This window comes from Hyperolius riggenbachi, chromosome 1 (assembly GCF_040937935.1).
Source record: "Hyperolius riggenbachi isolate aHypRig1 chromosome 1, aHypRig1.pri, whole genome shotgun sequence".
NCBI lineage: Eukaryota > Metazoa > Chordata > Amphibia > Anura > Hyperoliidae > Hyperolius > Hyperolius riggenbachi.
This window is the reverse complement of record NC_090646.1, coordinates 128519156-128536166: the sequence shown is the minus strand read 5'-3', so window position 1 is coordinate 128536166 and position 17011 is coordinate 128519156. Positions and strand designations below refer to the sequence as shown.

At 41.4% G+C, this 17011-nt stretch overlaps 1 protein-coding gene across 1 annotated transcript in view; it reads right to left on the bottom strand.

The window, feature by feature from the left end:
• GABRB1 (gamma-aminobutyric acid type A receptor subunit beta1) overlaps positions 1-17011 on the bottom strand; it is a 633390-nt gene that overhangs the window by 112547 nt on the left and 503832 nt on the right. The window lies entirely within an intron of this gene.

Below are 17011 nucleotides of genomic sequence, written 5' to 3'. Positions count from 1 at the left end.
GTGGAATATTTTCAGTTGTGAGATGGCAACTTCCGGTCCTAAAGATTGAGTTCCAGCATATTTTTATCCTTTAATATAACGTCTCAAGCTTCACCATTGCTTGGGTTGCATGTCAGTGTGGGTTGGACTGATCTCTGAGTCTGGAACTCATACTCAGTACTTGCTTATTATCTAAGGAGCTTCTCGATCACTCAGAAGTATGAAAAAGCATACACTGAGGCAGATATCACTGCTCTGCATCTGAATTCATTATGTTTAATGTTGATCTTTGGATCTTCACCATTAATACTGCCATACTGCCATTAATACTGCCCAGTTTCCACAGGGTCATTTCAATATAACTCTTTTTGAACCCTGCATTCTTTCACATCCATTTCTTAAAGCAAACCTGTGAAAGGGGAAGGAGAGGTGCATAAAGAAGCATTTAACCCTGAGATTAGCGTCATTTGCAGTACTGGCCACTAAAAGTGAATCTCTCATCATCTCAGAGAGGATGTGGTGAAAGAGCAGGTAATTTGTCCACCGGCAGTGCTTCGGTAAAATGAGCACCACATAGACCACAATGTTAATTGCAGCTATAGCAGCACCCAGGGGGAAATTTGTTGGACGGGAATGCCCAATAAATATTAGTAGAAGGCGGCAAAAATATTCAGAAGAGGGAGTTTTTAGCGGTGAAGGTGGCCCTGATATCGGTGAAAATTGCAGGAGGATGGTAAGTTAGTGTTAGGCATTGGTAGAGAGAGGCTTATTATGAGAGTAGGGTTAACTTTAGTAGTAGATATTGGTGGATAATGCGGTGAGGGGTGGTTAGAGTTTAGGCATCAGTAAAGGTAGGGCTTGTGTGAAAAGAGGCTTAGGTTAGGCAATAGTAAACGTTTTGTAAAAATGACTGATTTTCTACTATTGCAATTAGCCCCTGAACAATAGTAGAAATAGAATATCAGTAATTTACCAATGTTCTACTAGCAGCTATGCCTGGTGCCCAAATTAGTACAGCGCCATTTTTACATGTACCCTGATGTGGGTCTGGTGGTGAGCTCTGTACTCACAGAGAAAGACTGGCTATTGCCCTTTCCTAGCTCATATTGTATGGCCAATGATGGGGCAGGGGGAGGAGTTTACACAATGACCAGAGACCTGGTCTGTTCAGTAAAACTGCAGTGACGTCTCCAGAGAAAAAGGAATCACCCAGCCAACCCGTCTGGTACTTTTAATACACTTATTACAAGACATACAGAAGTACAATCTACAAAGCTTTCAAAACTTAATATAAATATTGTATATTTCAAAAATGGAGTTCAAACTAGACCTTTCAATATTTAGGTAGAAAATTATAAACAAGCCTCTCTTTAGACTATAAAAAAAAAAAACACAAGCAAAACGGTATTTAGTTCCATTTTCATGCATTAGTTGTGCAGCACTGTGTCACTAGATAATGTTAAATTGATGCATCAAATGACCTGTTTCAGGTCATTTCATCCATAGCTACTTAGTAACTAGGCTGACAGGATAAAGGAATGATTTAAAACTAACTTGATCATAAAGGTGGTGGCATGACAGTTCTTGCCTGTGGCGGTTGAACTGCGATTCCCTATGCGCTCTGTCAGTCGCCTGCATTATGGGTACGGAGAGAGAGAATCCAGGGGGTTTCCATTTCACAACAGTTGATTTGTAATTGGGATAGCACTTACGCTTCATGCACGGATTTATACTGGAAAATCCGCAAACTGCTTTCAAGGGCAACAATCACGAGAAAAGAAAATAATACAAAATGCCATCTCCGCTATTCAAAGGCTAAATAAAATACAAACGTAATGCATAATACATGATGATGGAATCTGTGTGTTCTGTCTAATCCTTGACTTTCAAAGTAAAACATCTTATGTAAGAACAACTCCTCCTGTAAACAGGCCTTTCAATGCTGCATTAACAAGCACTTCCTACATTACATATTTTTGGACTTAACAGATTTCTTCACTTCCCTTAGACCAGTGATCTGCAAACTTGGCTCTCCAGCTGTTAAGGAACTACAAGTCCCACAATGCATTGCAGGAGTCTGACAGCCACAGTCATGATTCATAAAGGCAAATGCATTGTGGGACTTGTAGTTCCTTAACAGCTGGAGAGTCAAGTTTGCAGATCACTGCCTTAGACTGAAGTGTGCAGGACTATTTCACGACCCCAAGCGGGACCAGTGCTTGTCCCTGACAAAGAAATGTCCCTATGAATGCCTAGGTATAATAATACTTTATATAATAATATATTATGTCTCCCAACATTTTGAGATAAGAAAGAGGGACACTTTAAGACACGCCCCTGCCACACTTCTAACCACGCTCCTGCCACACCTCTAGCCATGCGCAGCCACACCCCTTGCCATGAGTATCACAAAGAATGCAGAAGCAAAAGATGTCATTTTATCATTCAAACCATCAGTTATTGTCATTAAACTATCATCAGTAGTTTACCTTCATTTAGCATTTGAAAATAAGAAAAAATATTAATTCAAAGAGGATTTTTTTTACAAAAAAGGGGGAAAATAAATCAATACATTGCAAAGTGAGACATTAAAAAATAGAAGAGAGATAAAGAAATGATTGATATTCGCCATGTAATTTGTTTATAATGTTTGATCCACAATCAGCCTGCATGTAATCATCTTTACTATTGGCAGACATGAAAAAATAAACAGACAGCACCAACTGCCATTATCTATAACCACACCCCCTAACAATGCAATTTTTTCACACAATGCAACAAGTCGGACAGACAAAAAACTGACATCACACTGTGGGAGGAGTTTCACCACAATATCAGCCATACAGACCCCATGATGATCTATTCGAGAGAAGGTAAAGATTTCTCATGGGAAAGGGGGTATCAGCTACCGATTGGGATGAATTTCAATCCTTGGTTACAGTTCCTCTTTAAATTATGGGAATAAAGTTTAGGGTCACTTAAATACAATTTTCAGTAGAAAAATACATATATTTATATAGATCTGTACATCAGTTCTGAAAGAGGGACAATGAGGAAAAAAGAGGGAATGGGGATTTAGTTCTCACAAAGGGATTGTCCCCATTTTGAAAAAGAGACAGTTGGGAGCTATGCAACATTCCTGGGTCCCTGACCATATACAATGTATTGTTGTCATGTGCCTGGTATTACTTGTTCTTATCTATATATATAATAGAGTAAGTGTCTCAACCTTCAAGGAAGAAGAAGAAGTAGCGCCCTGCCCCCAGGGCCGGTCCAAGCAAGAAGAAGGGGCTGGTCCAAGCAAGAATAAGGGGCTGGTCCAAGCAAGAAGAAGAAGTAGCGCCCTGCCCCCAGGGCCGGTCCAAGCAAGAATAAGGGGCTGGTCCAAGCAAGAAGAAGAAGTAGCGCCCTGCCCCCAGGGCCGGTCCAAGCAAGAAGAAGGGGCTGGTCCAAGCAAGAAGAAGAAGTAGTGTCATATCAAACCAAGGGCAAAGAGGGATAATTTGCATATTTAGTAGCAGTGCATTGTGGGTAACCACAAATGTTCACTTATAGCTGAATTATTGCAGATTTGATTCTGTTTTAAGAAGGAAAATTACACCAAGCTTTGCTTTTTTTAGTAGGAGGGTTTTTTGGTCTCTTTTATCCTCCTATACATTCTTAGTAGTTTGGGTCACCCTGAGCTGCTTGGCTACTCTGTTGTACTGGTCCAAGCCCTATCTCATACAGCCTTATCAAGCCCTGCTATGTACTGATGAGGACCATATGTCTGAAATAGGCTGTCACATGTTTGATATGACTGTGTAAAACTTAAAGCTATAGGCTTGCTTGACTTACCAAGGGTGAAAAGGAAAAATTTGCATATTTAGTAGCGGTGCATTGTGGGTAATCACAAATGTTCACTTATAGCTGAATTTTTGCAGATTTTCTTGTTTTAAGAAGGTAAGTTACACCAAGCTTTGATTTTTTTAGTAGAAGGTCTTTTTGGTCCCTTTTATCCACCTATACATTCCGAGTGGTTTGGGTTACCCTGAGCTGCTTGGTTACTCTGTTGTACTGGTCCAAGCCCTATCTCATACAGCCATATCAATCCTTGCCGTGTACAGATGAGGACCAAAAGTCTGAAATAGGCTGTCACATAAGGGTTTGATATGGCTGTGTAAAATTTAAAGCTATAGGCTTGCTATACACCAGTGGTTCTGGATGCTTGCTTGGCTTACTAATGGTGAAAAGGAATTATTTGCATATTTAGTAGCAGTGCATTGTGGGTAACCACAAATGTTCACTTATAGCTGAATTATTGCATATTTCCTTCTGTTTTAGGAAGGCAAATTAAACCAAGCTTTGCTTTTTTTAGTAGGAGGTCTTTTTGGTCCCTTTTATCCCCCTATACATTCTGAGTGGTTTGGGTCACACTGAGCTGCTTGGTTACTCTGTTGTACTGGTCCAAGCCCTATCTCATACAGCTGTATCAATCCCTGCCATGTACTGATGTGGAACCAAAAGTATAAAACAGGCTGTCTACAAGTGGGTTTGATATGACTGTGTAAAATTTAAAGCTATATGCTTGCTATACACCAGTGGCTCTGGATGCTTGCTTGACTTACCAAGGGGGAAAAGGGGTCATTTGCATATTTAGTAGCAGTGCATTGTGGGTAACCACAAATGTTCATTTATAGCTGAATTATTGCAGATTTCCTTCTGTTTTAAAAAGGCAAATTACACCAATACAGTGTGCAGCATTGCAGGAAGTGATGACAGTGGATTGCACGATGGAACACGGAAGAGGTGAGTCATCCCCGCCCGCTGCCTCTTACTAATAGTGGCGGCTGCTACTGTGCTTAAGCAGGAGGGGGAGCGCACATGGGGGACCCAGGTTAGGGGGGGTTCCTGCTGAGCTTAAGCTGGAGGGGGAGTGCACATGGGGGACCCAGGTGAGGGGGGGTTCCTGCTGAGCTTAAGCTGGAGGTAGAACACACATGGGGGACCCAGTTGAGGGGGGGTCCAAACCCCTCCCCGCCGCTGTGCCCAATACCCCCTTCCTGCCTTCTACCCTCTTATGCGGCGTATGCTACGCCGCGGGTTGGCTAGTTACTGTATATTCTGGCGTATAAGACGACTGGGCGTATAAGACGACCCCCCAACTTTTCCAGTTAAAATATAGAGTTTGGGATATACTCACCATATAAGACTGGGGGTAGTCTCTTCCAACGCACACCAAATAAAAATTACAAAAATTCATATACTGGTGCTATGTATGAATAGATACTGGTGCTGTACTGTATGTGGTACCCAGTAAACAGTATATAGGCGATTGACTGCTTGGATTGGTCGGCTCTCCTTGTCTACCTTTTTTTTTAGAGCGGTATGGAAGAATAGATTGCGCTGTGCCCATTTAACACGCCTCTTTCACCCGTCTGGCCCGCCCTTGTATCCTATTCACCTCCTTCTCTTCCTCTCAGATCTCGCACATGCTCGCCTGCGTCGCTTCACTACAGTCCTCAGCAGCGAGATCTGAGAGTCGGTAACAGGATAGGGCCTGTCATCCGGCTTCAAGGACATCCGGCGTATAAGACGACCCGATTGTTCAAATGGTTTTCAAGGTTAAAAAGTAGTCTTATATGCCAGAATATACTGTACATAGCTCTGTCAGCCAACATATCATTCAAAACAAAAGCGCAGCAATAATGTCATTATGTCAGTAATGTCATGTAACAGGTACAGGGATGATGTCCGCTCATACAACAGGTACAGCCATCATGCCCAGTGACCCTGAACGTGCTCTTCTATTTGGTGATGCTTCTGTCTGATATAGGAATTCCTGGGACCCTTGCCCCTGGCAATGTACAATGTGCTGTTGTTCTATACCTCCGATAATTTATGCTGTTTGTATGGTTATATGCACTGCGAGACAAATAGCATGCAGTAATTATATCTCCCACATATTATAAGCAGCCATTGTGCCTCATATATTATGTGCAGTCGTCATGTCCTGCACATTGTACGTACAGCCATTACATCCCCTATATAATATGTCTAGCGATTATGTCCCATGCTATATGTGTAGTTTTAGGGCCCTTTTAGGAAAATCAGGCCAAGGCCTAGGGTGCCACTTGTAGGAGGGGGCACCACCACAGAGCAACGCTTAGCACATGTATACACACCTGCTAGTTCCATAAATGAAGGGATCAAAGGGATCAGTAATTTTAACACCTATGGATACTGCTGATTAGCACAACAAAGGGTGACTGAATGAAATAACAATGATATGGAATGTGCAACAAATGTGCTAATTAAGCTGTAACAAACTTATTCATGTGTTATAAGTACCACAAAGCCAACTTTTTTTAGGCTAAGATCTTCCTATTCACAACATTGGAAGTACTAAATGTGGCTTGCCTAGAGCACCAAAATGGCCAGAAACGGCCCTGTGCAGTCATACTGCCTGCAGAATAAAAAGTGCAGCCATTGTAATATATGTATGTGTATATATATATATATATATATATATATATATATATATATATATAGCCTCTCCCCTCCTAATACAAAGCCATACTGTAAAGGGAAACATATTTACCTCACCTAGGCTGCAGAAATTAGGGCCTCCTGTTTTCCTTCTGATGCTTAGCAAACAGCTTAACATAATTATATGTAAGAGGGAGAGGGGAGATGAAAGTTAAACCACCACATAGGACCCAAATTAAAGGGACTCCGAGCAGTGCAGAAACTATGGAAAGATGCATATCATTTTAAAGCTCTCTTTCTCCTCTTTCCAATGATATATAAATCGCCGCCCTACGCCTTTTAGTTTTCGCTATTTTCGCGATTGAAATTGCCGCGGCCGCGATTTCGATCGCGAAAATAGAGAAAACTAAAAGGCGTAGGGCGAAGATTTAGGTGTCGTCAGAAAGAGGAGAAAGAGAGCTTTAAAATGATATCCATCAAGCCATAGTTATATTGTATTACACAGGGCGACTTTTAGTCAAAGTCAGCAGCTGCATTCAGCAGAATGGAGCTGCTGACACTGGGGAAAGTGTCGGGATGTGTATACAATATAACTATGGCTTGATGGATATCATTTTAAAGCTCTCTTTCTCCTCTTTCTGAGGACACCTAAATCGTTGCCCTACGCCTTTTAGTTTTCTCTATTTTCGCGATCGAAATCGCGGTTGCGGCAATTTCAATCGCGAAAATAGCGAAAACTAAAAGACGTAGGGTGGTGGTTTATATATCATTTGAAAGAGGAGAAAGAGAGCTTTAAAATGATATGCATCTTTCCATAGTTTCTGCACTGCTCGGAGTCCCTTTAAGCAAGATAAATAAGTCCAAACCAATGTGTTTCACTTATATACACTGTACACAATGGCAGAGGAAGCAGCAACTCAGCAGACACTAGTTAGAGAAGGAAAAGACAATGCAGACCCCCCCAGCTGACTGCTTATACCCCTTATGCCCAGAAACAGCCTGAAAGTGGTAGGCTGCATTCTCTAGCTTAGTATCCTTTCTCTGACGAGCACTATGGTATATTAATGATTGATATTAACAGAAAAACATTAAGATTCTAGATACAATCAGCAACAGCCATTTTCCAATTTAAAGGTGGCCACTAATGGTCCTTTTTCTAGCAAAAAAATTGTTAGAGTGATCAGAAATTTTGATTGGATTGGTTGTAAATAATCTCAGTTGATGGGCACAATCAATTATGAACATTGTCTGATTGGATTTTTGTCAAACCAAAATTTGGATTTTCTTGCTGGTTGTGATAGATAGGATGCAAAGATTGGTTCGATTCAGATTCAGAATCAGAATTTCTGATCCCTCGAACGATTTTTCACTAGAAATTGGACTGTTAGTGGCCACCTTAACAAAGTTAATTATTTTGCTCTGACCTTGTGCAGAAATCAGTCATAGTACATCTGGTGGCCCCCAAAAAATGCATATCCTTTTACCTGTCAATCATGTGCAAATATGTCTTTTACTGTATAAGGAGGAAAGAATCTGACAGCAGGAGGGATCTGAGATTAGATGGCAACTGGCATAAAGGAAAATTTTAGTATGGAAGAAATCTGAACTCTGGTCTGTATTGTGTCATATAACACCGGTAATGTTGAAAATAACGTTGCCTTCCTAAAACAAGGTATTTGCAATATTTCAGCTTTATGTGAGTGTGGTTTCCCATGGTGCATGACTCCCAAACAGTGGCGGCACCAGGGGGTGCATTTGGTGCTGAAGCACCCCCTAAAATTATCCAAGCACCCCTAAAGCACCCCCCCCCCCCCAGTGTGAACTGACTTTCGGCGTCTAATAGACAGCAGCAGCAGCCTGCAACGCCGGCAGTGGCAGAGCAGGGCTACGGTAAAATGGTGTCCGAAGCCCTGCTCTGGAAACTTCGAGTCTGCAGTGCAGGGCTTCGGGTTCCATTTTCCCGTAACGCTGCTCTCAGGCGGGAGTTTCAGTTGCTGGCTGGGTCGGGCAGAAGATCGTGGAAGCTGCACGCCGGATGGAGGCCGGGACAGGAGTTTCTCAGCAGGTGAGTACATTTTTTTTTATTAGCAGGTCTGCCACATGACTGAAGTTTTTTCTGATCAAGTCTGCCACATGAATAAAGTTTTTTCTGATCAAGTCTGTTACATGATTGTGTTTTCTGATCAAATCTGCCACATGATTGTGTTTTCTGGTCAAATCTGCCACATGATTGTGTTTTCTGGTCAAATTTGCCACATGATTGAAGTGTTTTCTGGTCAAATCTGCCACATGATTGAAGTGTTTTCTGGTCAAATCTGCCACATGATTGAAGTGTTTTCTGGTCAAATCTGCCACATGATTGCAGGTATTTTCTAGTCAAATCTGCCGACATGATTGAACTATTTTCTGGTCAAATGTGCCACATAATTGAACGTGTTTTTTGGTCAAATCTGCCGACATGGTTGAATGTGTTTTCTGGTCAAATCTGCCACATGATTGAATGTGTTCTCTGGTCAAATCTGCCAACGTGATTGAGCGTATTTTCTGGTCCACTCTGCCGACATGATTAAACGTATTTTCTGGTCAAATCTGCTACATGGTTGAACGTATTTTCTGGGCAAATCTGCTCACATTACGTGTATTTTCTTGAGAAAACCTGCACAATTATGTGAATTTTCTGGGGAAAGGGTCACCAAAGCTTGGGCCCACTGTCTTTGCGTTGCACTTTTAAAGGGAACCCGAGGTGAGAATAATATTGAGGCTGCCATATTTATATATATAAGCTGCCTGGCTGCCGTACTGGTCCTCTGCCTCTAATTCTTTCAACCATAGACCCTGAACAAGCATGCAGCAGGTCAGAACTGACAAGATTAGCTGCATGCTTGTTTCTGGTGTAATTCAGTTCACTACTGCAGCCAAATAGATCAGCAGCGCTGCCAGGCAACTAGTATTGTTTAAAAGGAAATAAATATGGAAACCTCCATATCACTCTCACCTCAGGTTCACTTTAAATTACAGTTAGCTCCGCCCTCATCCGGTCATGGCCAAGCCCATTTAGGTTATAGCTACCCCAGAAATTGAGCCAGCACCTGCATAGCACCCCCCCCAAAAAAAATCCTGGAGCCGCCACTGCTCCCAAATATGCAAATCATCTCTTTATGGCTGTCTGCATGTTGGGTTGATGTAGCTCTGTAAAATTTAAAAGCTATAGGCTTGCTATACACCAGCATTTGCCCTCATGCATGCGGCCTGGAGGGTTGATTTATGCAGCATACAGGATTACTCATTACTGTGAGGTGAGGCACCTATTATTGATTGATTAGACACTGTTGTGTGTCTTATGCTGGGCATACACGGCTCAATTTTGTCGCTCGATTCTTGCGCCCGATCGATTCCCCGCTCAATTCCGCAGGCGATTCTCTTATCTTCTGCTCATTTTTCTTATCTTTTACCATTGTCCTCAATGCAAAATCGAGCACAGAATCGTTTGGGCAGGAGATCTGACATGCCGGAAATTATCTATCGAGCCATCTAAATGGCTCAGTATCGAGCCGTGTATTCCCAGCATTATAGGGTTGTTCAGTGTGTGTAAGAAACACTATTAATTGGTTTTACTGTGTTTGCTGCAGTTGTACAATAAAGTTCATATATTTGTATTGATTGTGATGGTGCAGCTTTTGTTTTCAGAACTTATTTTACTTGCTATACCGTACATCAAACTTATGCAGTACAAGCAAGATTTTGGCAATCCCTATGTACCACCCTTAGTTTAGGGAAGTCTGGTTTTGATTCCAAATATATGTAGCAATATGGATTCAGCTTTTACCTTTCACCCTTTTTTGGGGCAAAACAGTACCGAAATTATCCTTATTTCTGGTTAAAGAGTTCAACAGTATCTAATATATCTGTGACTGAAGTCTCACAAAACTCAGGTAGCAGGGAGGGAACATGTGTAGACTATATCAAGAACACATCTGCGTTGTATTAAAGTTATTGGGTCTTATTTACAGATTTAAAAAAAAAAGAATCCCAAAGCAATATATTATTAATGTTAATGTGTGGAAATTCTTCACGCACACATGGTCAGTACTTGGAAATTCTGGCACGAGATTTAAAATATATAAATTGAAGTAATCAGATTGTCACTTATATAAGCCAGTTGGACCCTGTTTGATGGTGGTTAAGCTGAAAGAGTGTAATTTCACTTGCATAGTGTAAGTAATCCATCATCATTATAGCATCCCCCTTATCAGCTGAGCATATAATGATACGTATGTCCCTTGACAGAGAATCAGCTGCAAACAGTTTTGGATTCTGGCTAACTGGTGGTGTCCTCATAATAATGTCTGTAAATGTTAATGCAGAAAGAATTTCAAAGAGGTTGATAGCTTTGGCTGTTACTGTGTGCTAGTGAGCAATGAGTGGGATTGTTTTGATTCTTTTTATGGTTCCAATTGCCTACAGGTAAAGCCACACACACACACACACACACACACACACACACACACACACACACACACACACACACACACACACACAGAATTTCCCCCGGGATCTGAATTCAATCCCTCGGATGACAGTTTGATGCCGAGTTCTGTACAATGGCTAGAGATGTGTCTGTTACTATGGAGCTAGGAGGAGTGATGACATGTGGAGCACAATGGAGCAGCTTCCGGCCAGCGGGGTAAGAGAACAATGCACTTGGGTTTAGTCAGACATCACTAAAGCTTTGGCATGCTGGCGAACACAGTGAATCCAGCGCAGGGGACTTGGGCGCACAGGGAGTAACTTCGGCGCTGCATAAGATGGAGCTGAAGTTACTTTTAAAACACAATCATCCGGCTTCCAGCAATTTCTGGAAGCCAAATTATTTCATTCCCCACCATCCATGGTGGCCTGGAGGGGGAATAGTATTTAACTCGGGAGGAATTGTGCAGCAGCAGGATCGGCCATATACCGGCTGTATCCTGCGCCCAAGTCTCCCGCGTCGATTCCTCACGTACACCATGCTGGATTTTTAGGCAACGTCAAGGGTCCTTATTGGCCACCTTGCCCAAGTTTAATCCTTCAATGGTTAACATCTACGGGACCTTCAACACTATGTGGATTGCAAAACACATTACAGTGCATTTTAAAAACACACGTTCTGATGTGTCTATGACCACTTTCATTATAACTTGACTGTTGTGCAGAAAAGTGCAGGTAGCTGCATTTTGAGTGGGCAAAAATAACATGGGCTTTGCTTAGCTATACATTCATTGCCTTTAAACCCAATGGGTAGAGTGTGAACAGGCCCTTAAAGAACCCCTGAACTGAAAACTTTGAACTTACTTTTAATTCTGATTTATGTGCAGTGCTGTGACAAATCTTGTGCCGGGCTGCACCCATATCCTCAGCAGGTCTCCAAGGTGAAAAGCCTCTGGTTGTAAGAACAATGTCACAGCACCATCTGCACCTTCCAGTGGTCCCTGCTCTGCTCAGCCATAATCTCTGACATCGAATATGGGCAGGGAGGAAGTGACAGTTCCCCTACTCTCTGCCTGTCCCTAGGAACTACTGATGGTTCCCGACATCAGTGTGTGTAATGGTACACACCGCAGGAGAGCTCTGATTTGTGTTCAGGGAGATTGAGCTCAGAACAATAGTACACTGATATCACTTGTTCCCCATCCATATTTGACTTCAGAGCTTATGGCTGAGCAAAGCAGGGGGCCACAGGGGGCAGTGAAAGGTGCAGATGGTGCTGTGACATAAATCACAGCTCCACACATAAATCAGAATTTGTAAGTTAACCTATTTTGGTTCCTGGACGTAGAAACTACGTCCAGGGACCATGCGCGCCACCGCGCGCCCCCGTGGCCGATCGTGCGCGTGCACGCGCACTCCCGGCCGCGGATTCGGTAGCCAGGGAATCAATGTATTGGGCTATGGTGCCCGATCACTGATTCCTCTCCCCCGCTGAAAAAGCGACAGCTTCTCTCGGAAGCTGCGCCTTTTCTGGCCGTTCCCTCCCCGATGCGCCACTCTAAGCGTGTGTTACGCTTAGAGTGACGTCATGTAAACAAACTCATGGCCGCCATCTTGTGGACAAAAAGTAATACTACAACTGAAAATAAAAATAAATTAAAATGAACACACATTTACATTATAAATCTATTGTTTACCCCCCACCCTGCCAAAACTACCCAAATAAAATGTTTACTATAAAAAAAAACCATTACAATTAAAAAAAAAAAAAAACATGTCAATATTTACCTAAGCGTCTAAACTTTTTAAATATCAATGTAAAGATGAAATATTTCTATATTTTTTTTATTTTAAACTTGTTAATAGTGATAGATGCAAAATGGAAAAAATGCACCTTTATTTCCAAATAAAATATTGTCGCCATACATTGTAATAGGGACATAATTTTAACGGTGTAATAACCGGGACATATGGGCAAATACAATACGTGAGTTTTAATTATGGAGGCATGTACTATTTTAAAACTATAATGGCTGAAAACTGAGAAATAATGAATTTTTCCATTTTTTTTCTTATTCTTCCTGTTAAAATGCATTTACAGTAAAGTGGCTCTTAGCAAAATGTACCCCCCAAAGAAAGCCTAATTGGTGGGGGAAAAAACAAGATATAGATCAGTTCATTGTGATAAGTAGTGATAAAGTTATAGGCTAATGAATGGGAGGTGAACATTTCTCACGTGAAAACCACGGAACCTGAATGGGTTAAACATTTTCCGGTTCAGGGGTACTTTAAGTAGAAAGCGGATTTCCTGTGTCTACTGTTTTTGTGTGCACTATGTGAAGATAAAGTAATGCATCATAAGGTTATCATAAGTTATCATAAGTAGTCAGATTCACTAGTATACCCCTACCATTCAAAAAACTGCTGAACTATAACCAAAATAGCACAATTAATAAAATCACTTATTTTTTACAGTATTCATTTATAGATTATTTAGTCAGTTTGCCTTTTTAGTGTTATTTTAGTGTTTGCCTACTGTAAAATATTTCCTCTCCCGATTTATCACAAGCGACAGCATCTTTAGTACTGGCAGGTGAGCTGTGCAGAATGTTTGGGTAATGAGCTGTTATGTGCTGTATATGCGCATAACAGGCCTGAATTTAAATCACAGGAGCCTATAGGCACAGTTGTCCTGGCGCCTTAGCCTTCGCCCTCCATGAACCTACAAACCCCGACGAACTACATCATGTGCTAGCTGGCCCAGCTGTCACTTCTCCCTTACTTCCCTTTCCAATCATAGGTAGCCACAGGTGCCCCTTAGCAAGAGGTACCCCCAAGTATTAAGTAACTAGTGGTGCCCTCGATCTCGTCACTCATCAGTAGAATGCTGAGAGTCAGGTGAGTAACCTCTCATTTACACTTTGCTCAGGATTCTAGATAGGGAAGGAAGGAAGGAGGCACATGGGGAGGGGATTGAGCCACCTTTCTATCATCAGGCGCCTGTAGGCACGTGCCTACAGTGCTTTACGGTAAATCCGGCCCTGTGTGCATTCAATATTTTTGAGGAAATTGTGGGTTTACATTTTGTTTAGAAAATCGGTCTTCCTGAGTCCTTTATGGCAGATACTCTGCCAGTATTATATATACTATATATAACCAATTATTTCAGCATTTTATACTGTTTTGGCAGGACTAGAGTTCTTCTGTAATCCCTTAGAATAGGTATGAGAAGACAAATGTATATTATCTGCTAGATTTATTGGATCATACATTCAAGTCATGTATTTTTGAAGTAGCCCCGGCCAGCTCTCTCTTGTAACTTGCATCAGCATGCTAACTGTGCAGTTAATTCGCTTATGAATAACAATCATGACGATTTGTCTAAATTTTATGTCTCCCAGCAGCTATGATCGTCAGAATATTTTCCTATGAATTCATAATCCGCAGACAAATAGTATCAAACGAGGGGCACCAGCCGACGACGTTCATTAAGATTCAATATATGCATGATACATTGTAAAAAGCATCATGCTGAATTCATTAACCTTCTGCATGTCCTTTTTTTGTAACGTGGCAATGCATTATTCTTTATATATAGCTGTTTACGGAGTATTGTACATACTGGCATCTCCTGCACTCACTGCTATGTAATGTTAGCTTAGAGGGCACGGGGCGTGCTGGTTGTACGGCTGCTATAAGGGAAGACATGTCTAATGCACTGTGCTAGGCATTATTTAGTGCTAAGCAGACTAAGCCTTTGTTGTTATGGGCAGGGTGGTATGACCTGCAGCTAAATGATGAATGCACAAGATGTTCAGTACCATTAGTTATTCTTTGTGGCATGCTTTTGTCACAGAGAAGGGATGCAGGAGCTGTTCAGACCCATTAGCTATCTTTCCTAGCATGCATTTGTCACTAGGATAGAAAAGGTTGACAACTGAGAGAAGGAACACAGTAAGACAGAAAATAAAGGAGAGGTTTTGATTTAAAGGTTAAGTCCACCCAAAACTTACGAATCAGTTTTGGGTGGATTACCACTAGTGATTTGAGGTTTCTGCAACTGAGTTCTTGCAAAAAGCACTGGCTATAAATCCCAGGCTAAGGACAGTCATTGGTATCAGAGGATAGAGGGACATGCAGGCAACTTATGACACCACTGGTCTGCTTCATCAAAAATGTATGCCTGGACTTGGTAAGCGTACAGGCTTAGGTCTAGGAAGTGTTGGGTCAAACAGCAAGCATCAACTAAAACACCCACCACAACCTCAATTTCACTCCAAGATCAGTTAACCAAAGGCCCGCTGCTAGTGTGCTAGTGTTAGATCAGCACAGTGGTGTAGTGGACAGCACTCTCACCTTGCTAGGTCCCCAGTTTGAATTCCAGCCAGGGCACTATCTAAATGGGGTTTGTATGTTCTCCCTGTTCCCTGGGATCCCTCCAAGCTCAACCTTTTTCTCCCACATTCCAAAAACATACAGATAAGTGAATTGACTTCCCCCTACAATATGCCCTAGACTATGATGGACATATGACTATGGTACAGATTAGATTGTAAGCCCTCTGTGAGACAGTTAATGCCAAGACTATAGATTCTGTACAGCACTGCAGAAGATATTGGCACTATATAACTACTTCCCCAACACAGTTTTTTTCCACTCAAAAACCAGAGCAATTTTCACACATCACACTGCTCCCATTCATTTGCCAATAACTTTATCTCCACTTATGACACCGAAATGATCTATACATAATTTTCTTCACCCCAAATTAGGCTTTCTTTGGGGGGTAAAGTTTTCTAAGAATTATTTTATTTTAGCTGCATTTTAAAGGGAATAATAAGAAAAAAAAGAAACAAAATCATTATTTCTCAGTTTTCAGCCACTATAGTTTTATAATAAAACTGCTACAATAGATAAAAGTGACATTTTATTTGCCCATTTGTCCCAGTTATTACAACGTTTAAATTGTGTCCCCAGTACAATGTATTGCAACAATATTTTATTTTGGAAGCCGAGGGTGCGCGGTGCTGTTATCCACAGGATATGTGTATGTACGCCCCTGAAGCTGAAGTGAAGTCCACAGGGGCGTAGATATGCGTACCAGCAGTGCTGAACAGGTTGTAAATACTAAATAATAGTAAATCAAAACGTGATCAGCTGACACCTATAGACTTCTTTTTTTTTATGGTACGGCTTATAAAATATATAACAGCAGGACTGAGATGACCTAACTTGTCAGCATGTGTATCTGACCACTAGGGTTCAGGGTCCTGAAAAGACAGTTTTGTATAAACAGTGAAAACAAAATGTGCAGTGTGCAGTCATCCACTGCAATCGATTCAAAGCAGCTGCCATCATTCGGTCTATCAATTCTAAACTTGGGAAATCTGCAGTCTGGCTGGTAGTAAACTAAACCTGCGTTTTCATCCAATTCTGCTGTACAGATTCAGAGATATAAAATATAAAATACGCTGTTGCATAAAAAGAACAGCATCATCTGCATTTTGATGGTTTTCAGCTGGAAATACAAATGCTCATTGACCCAAATAGAAAACATTGACTGCGTGGGCTTTGCCCAAACTACTTTATTTAGCAAAGAGGCATTCTGTGTGCTAATCATCATATTCAGTTTTCCACTGAAATCAAAACCACTGAAGATGAAAATGCATTTAGAACTTATTTAGTGAGTAGGTAGATAAATGTATTATACAAGTCACCAGTGAAGGATTATATATTCCACTAGAAGTAGCACTGGGCCAGTTCCAGAACTCTGCCAGATGAAGCACGCTGACTCAGTTTTTTCTCAATTTCTAATTTTTATGCTAAATTCAAATGGATGGTTGCCAACTGCTCCATGGAAACACTGGAAAATGTGGGTGGGTGTGGCATTGTAAACAGGCAGTGGGACTCATGTATGTGCATCTGACTGCATGCCATGAGCTGCATTCAGCATGCATCCATCACTTGCTTACAGCACTGCATATTACAGTGTGATTAGCATTTGCCATTGCCATAAACAATGCCTTTAGGTTACATTAAACAGCAGTTCATGTTAACTTAAGGGGGCAATATGGCTAAAATTATGCTAATTCATTTT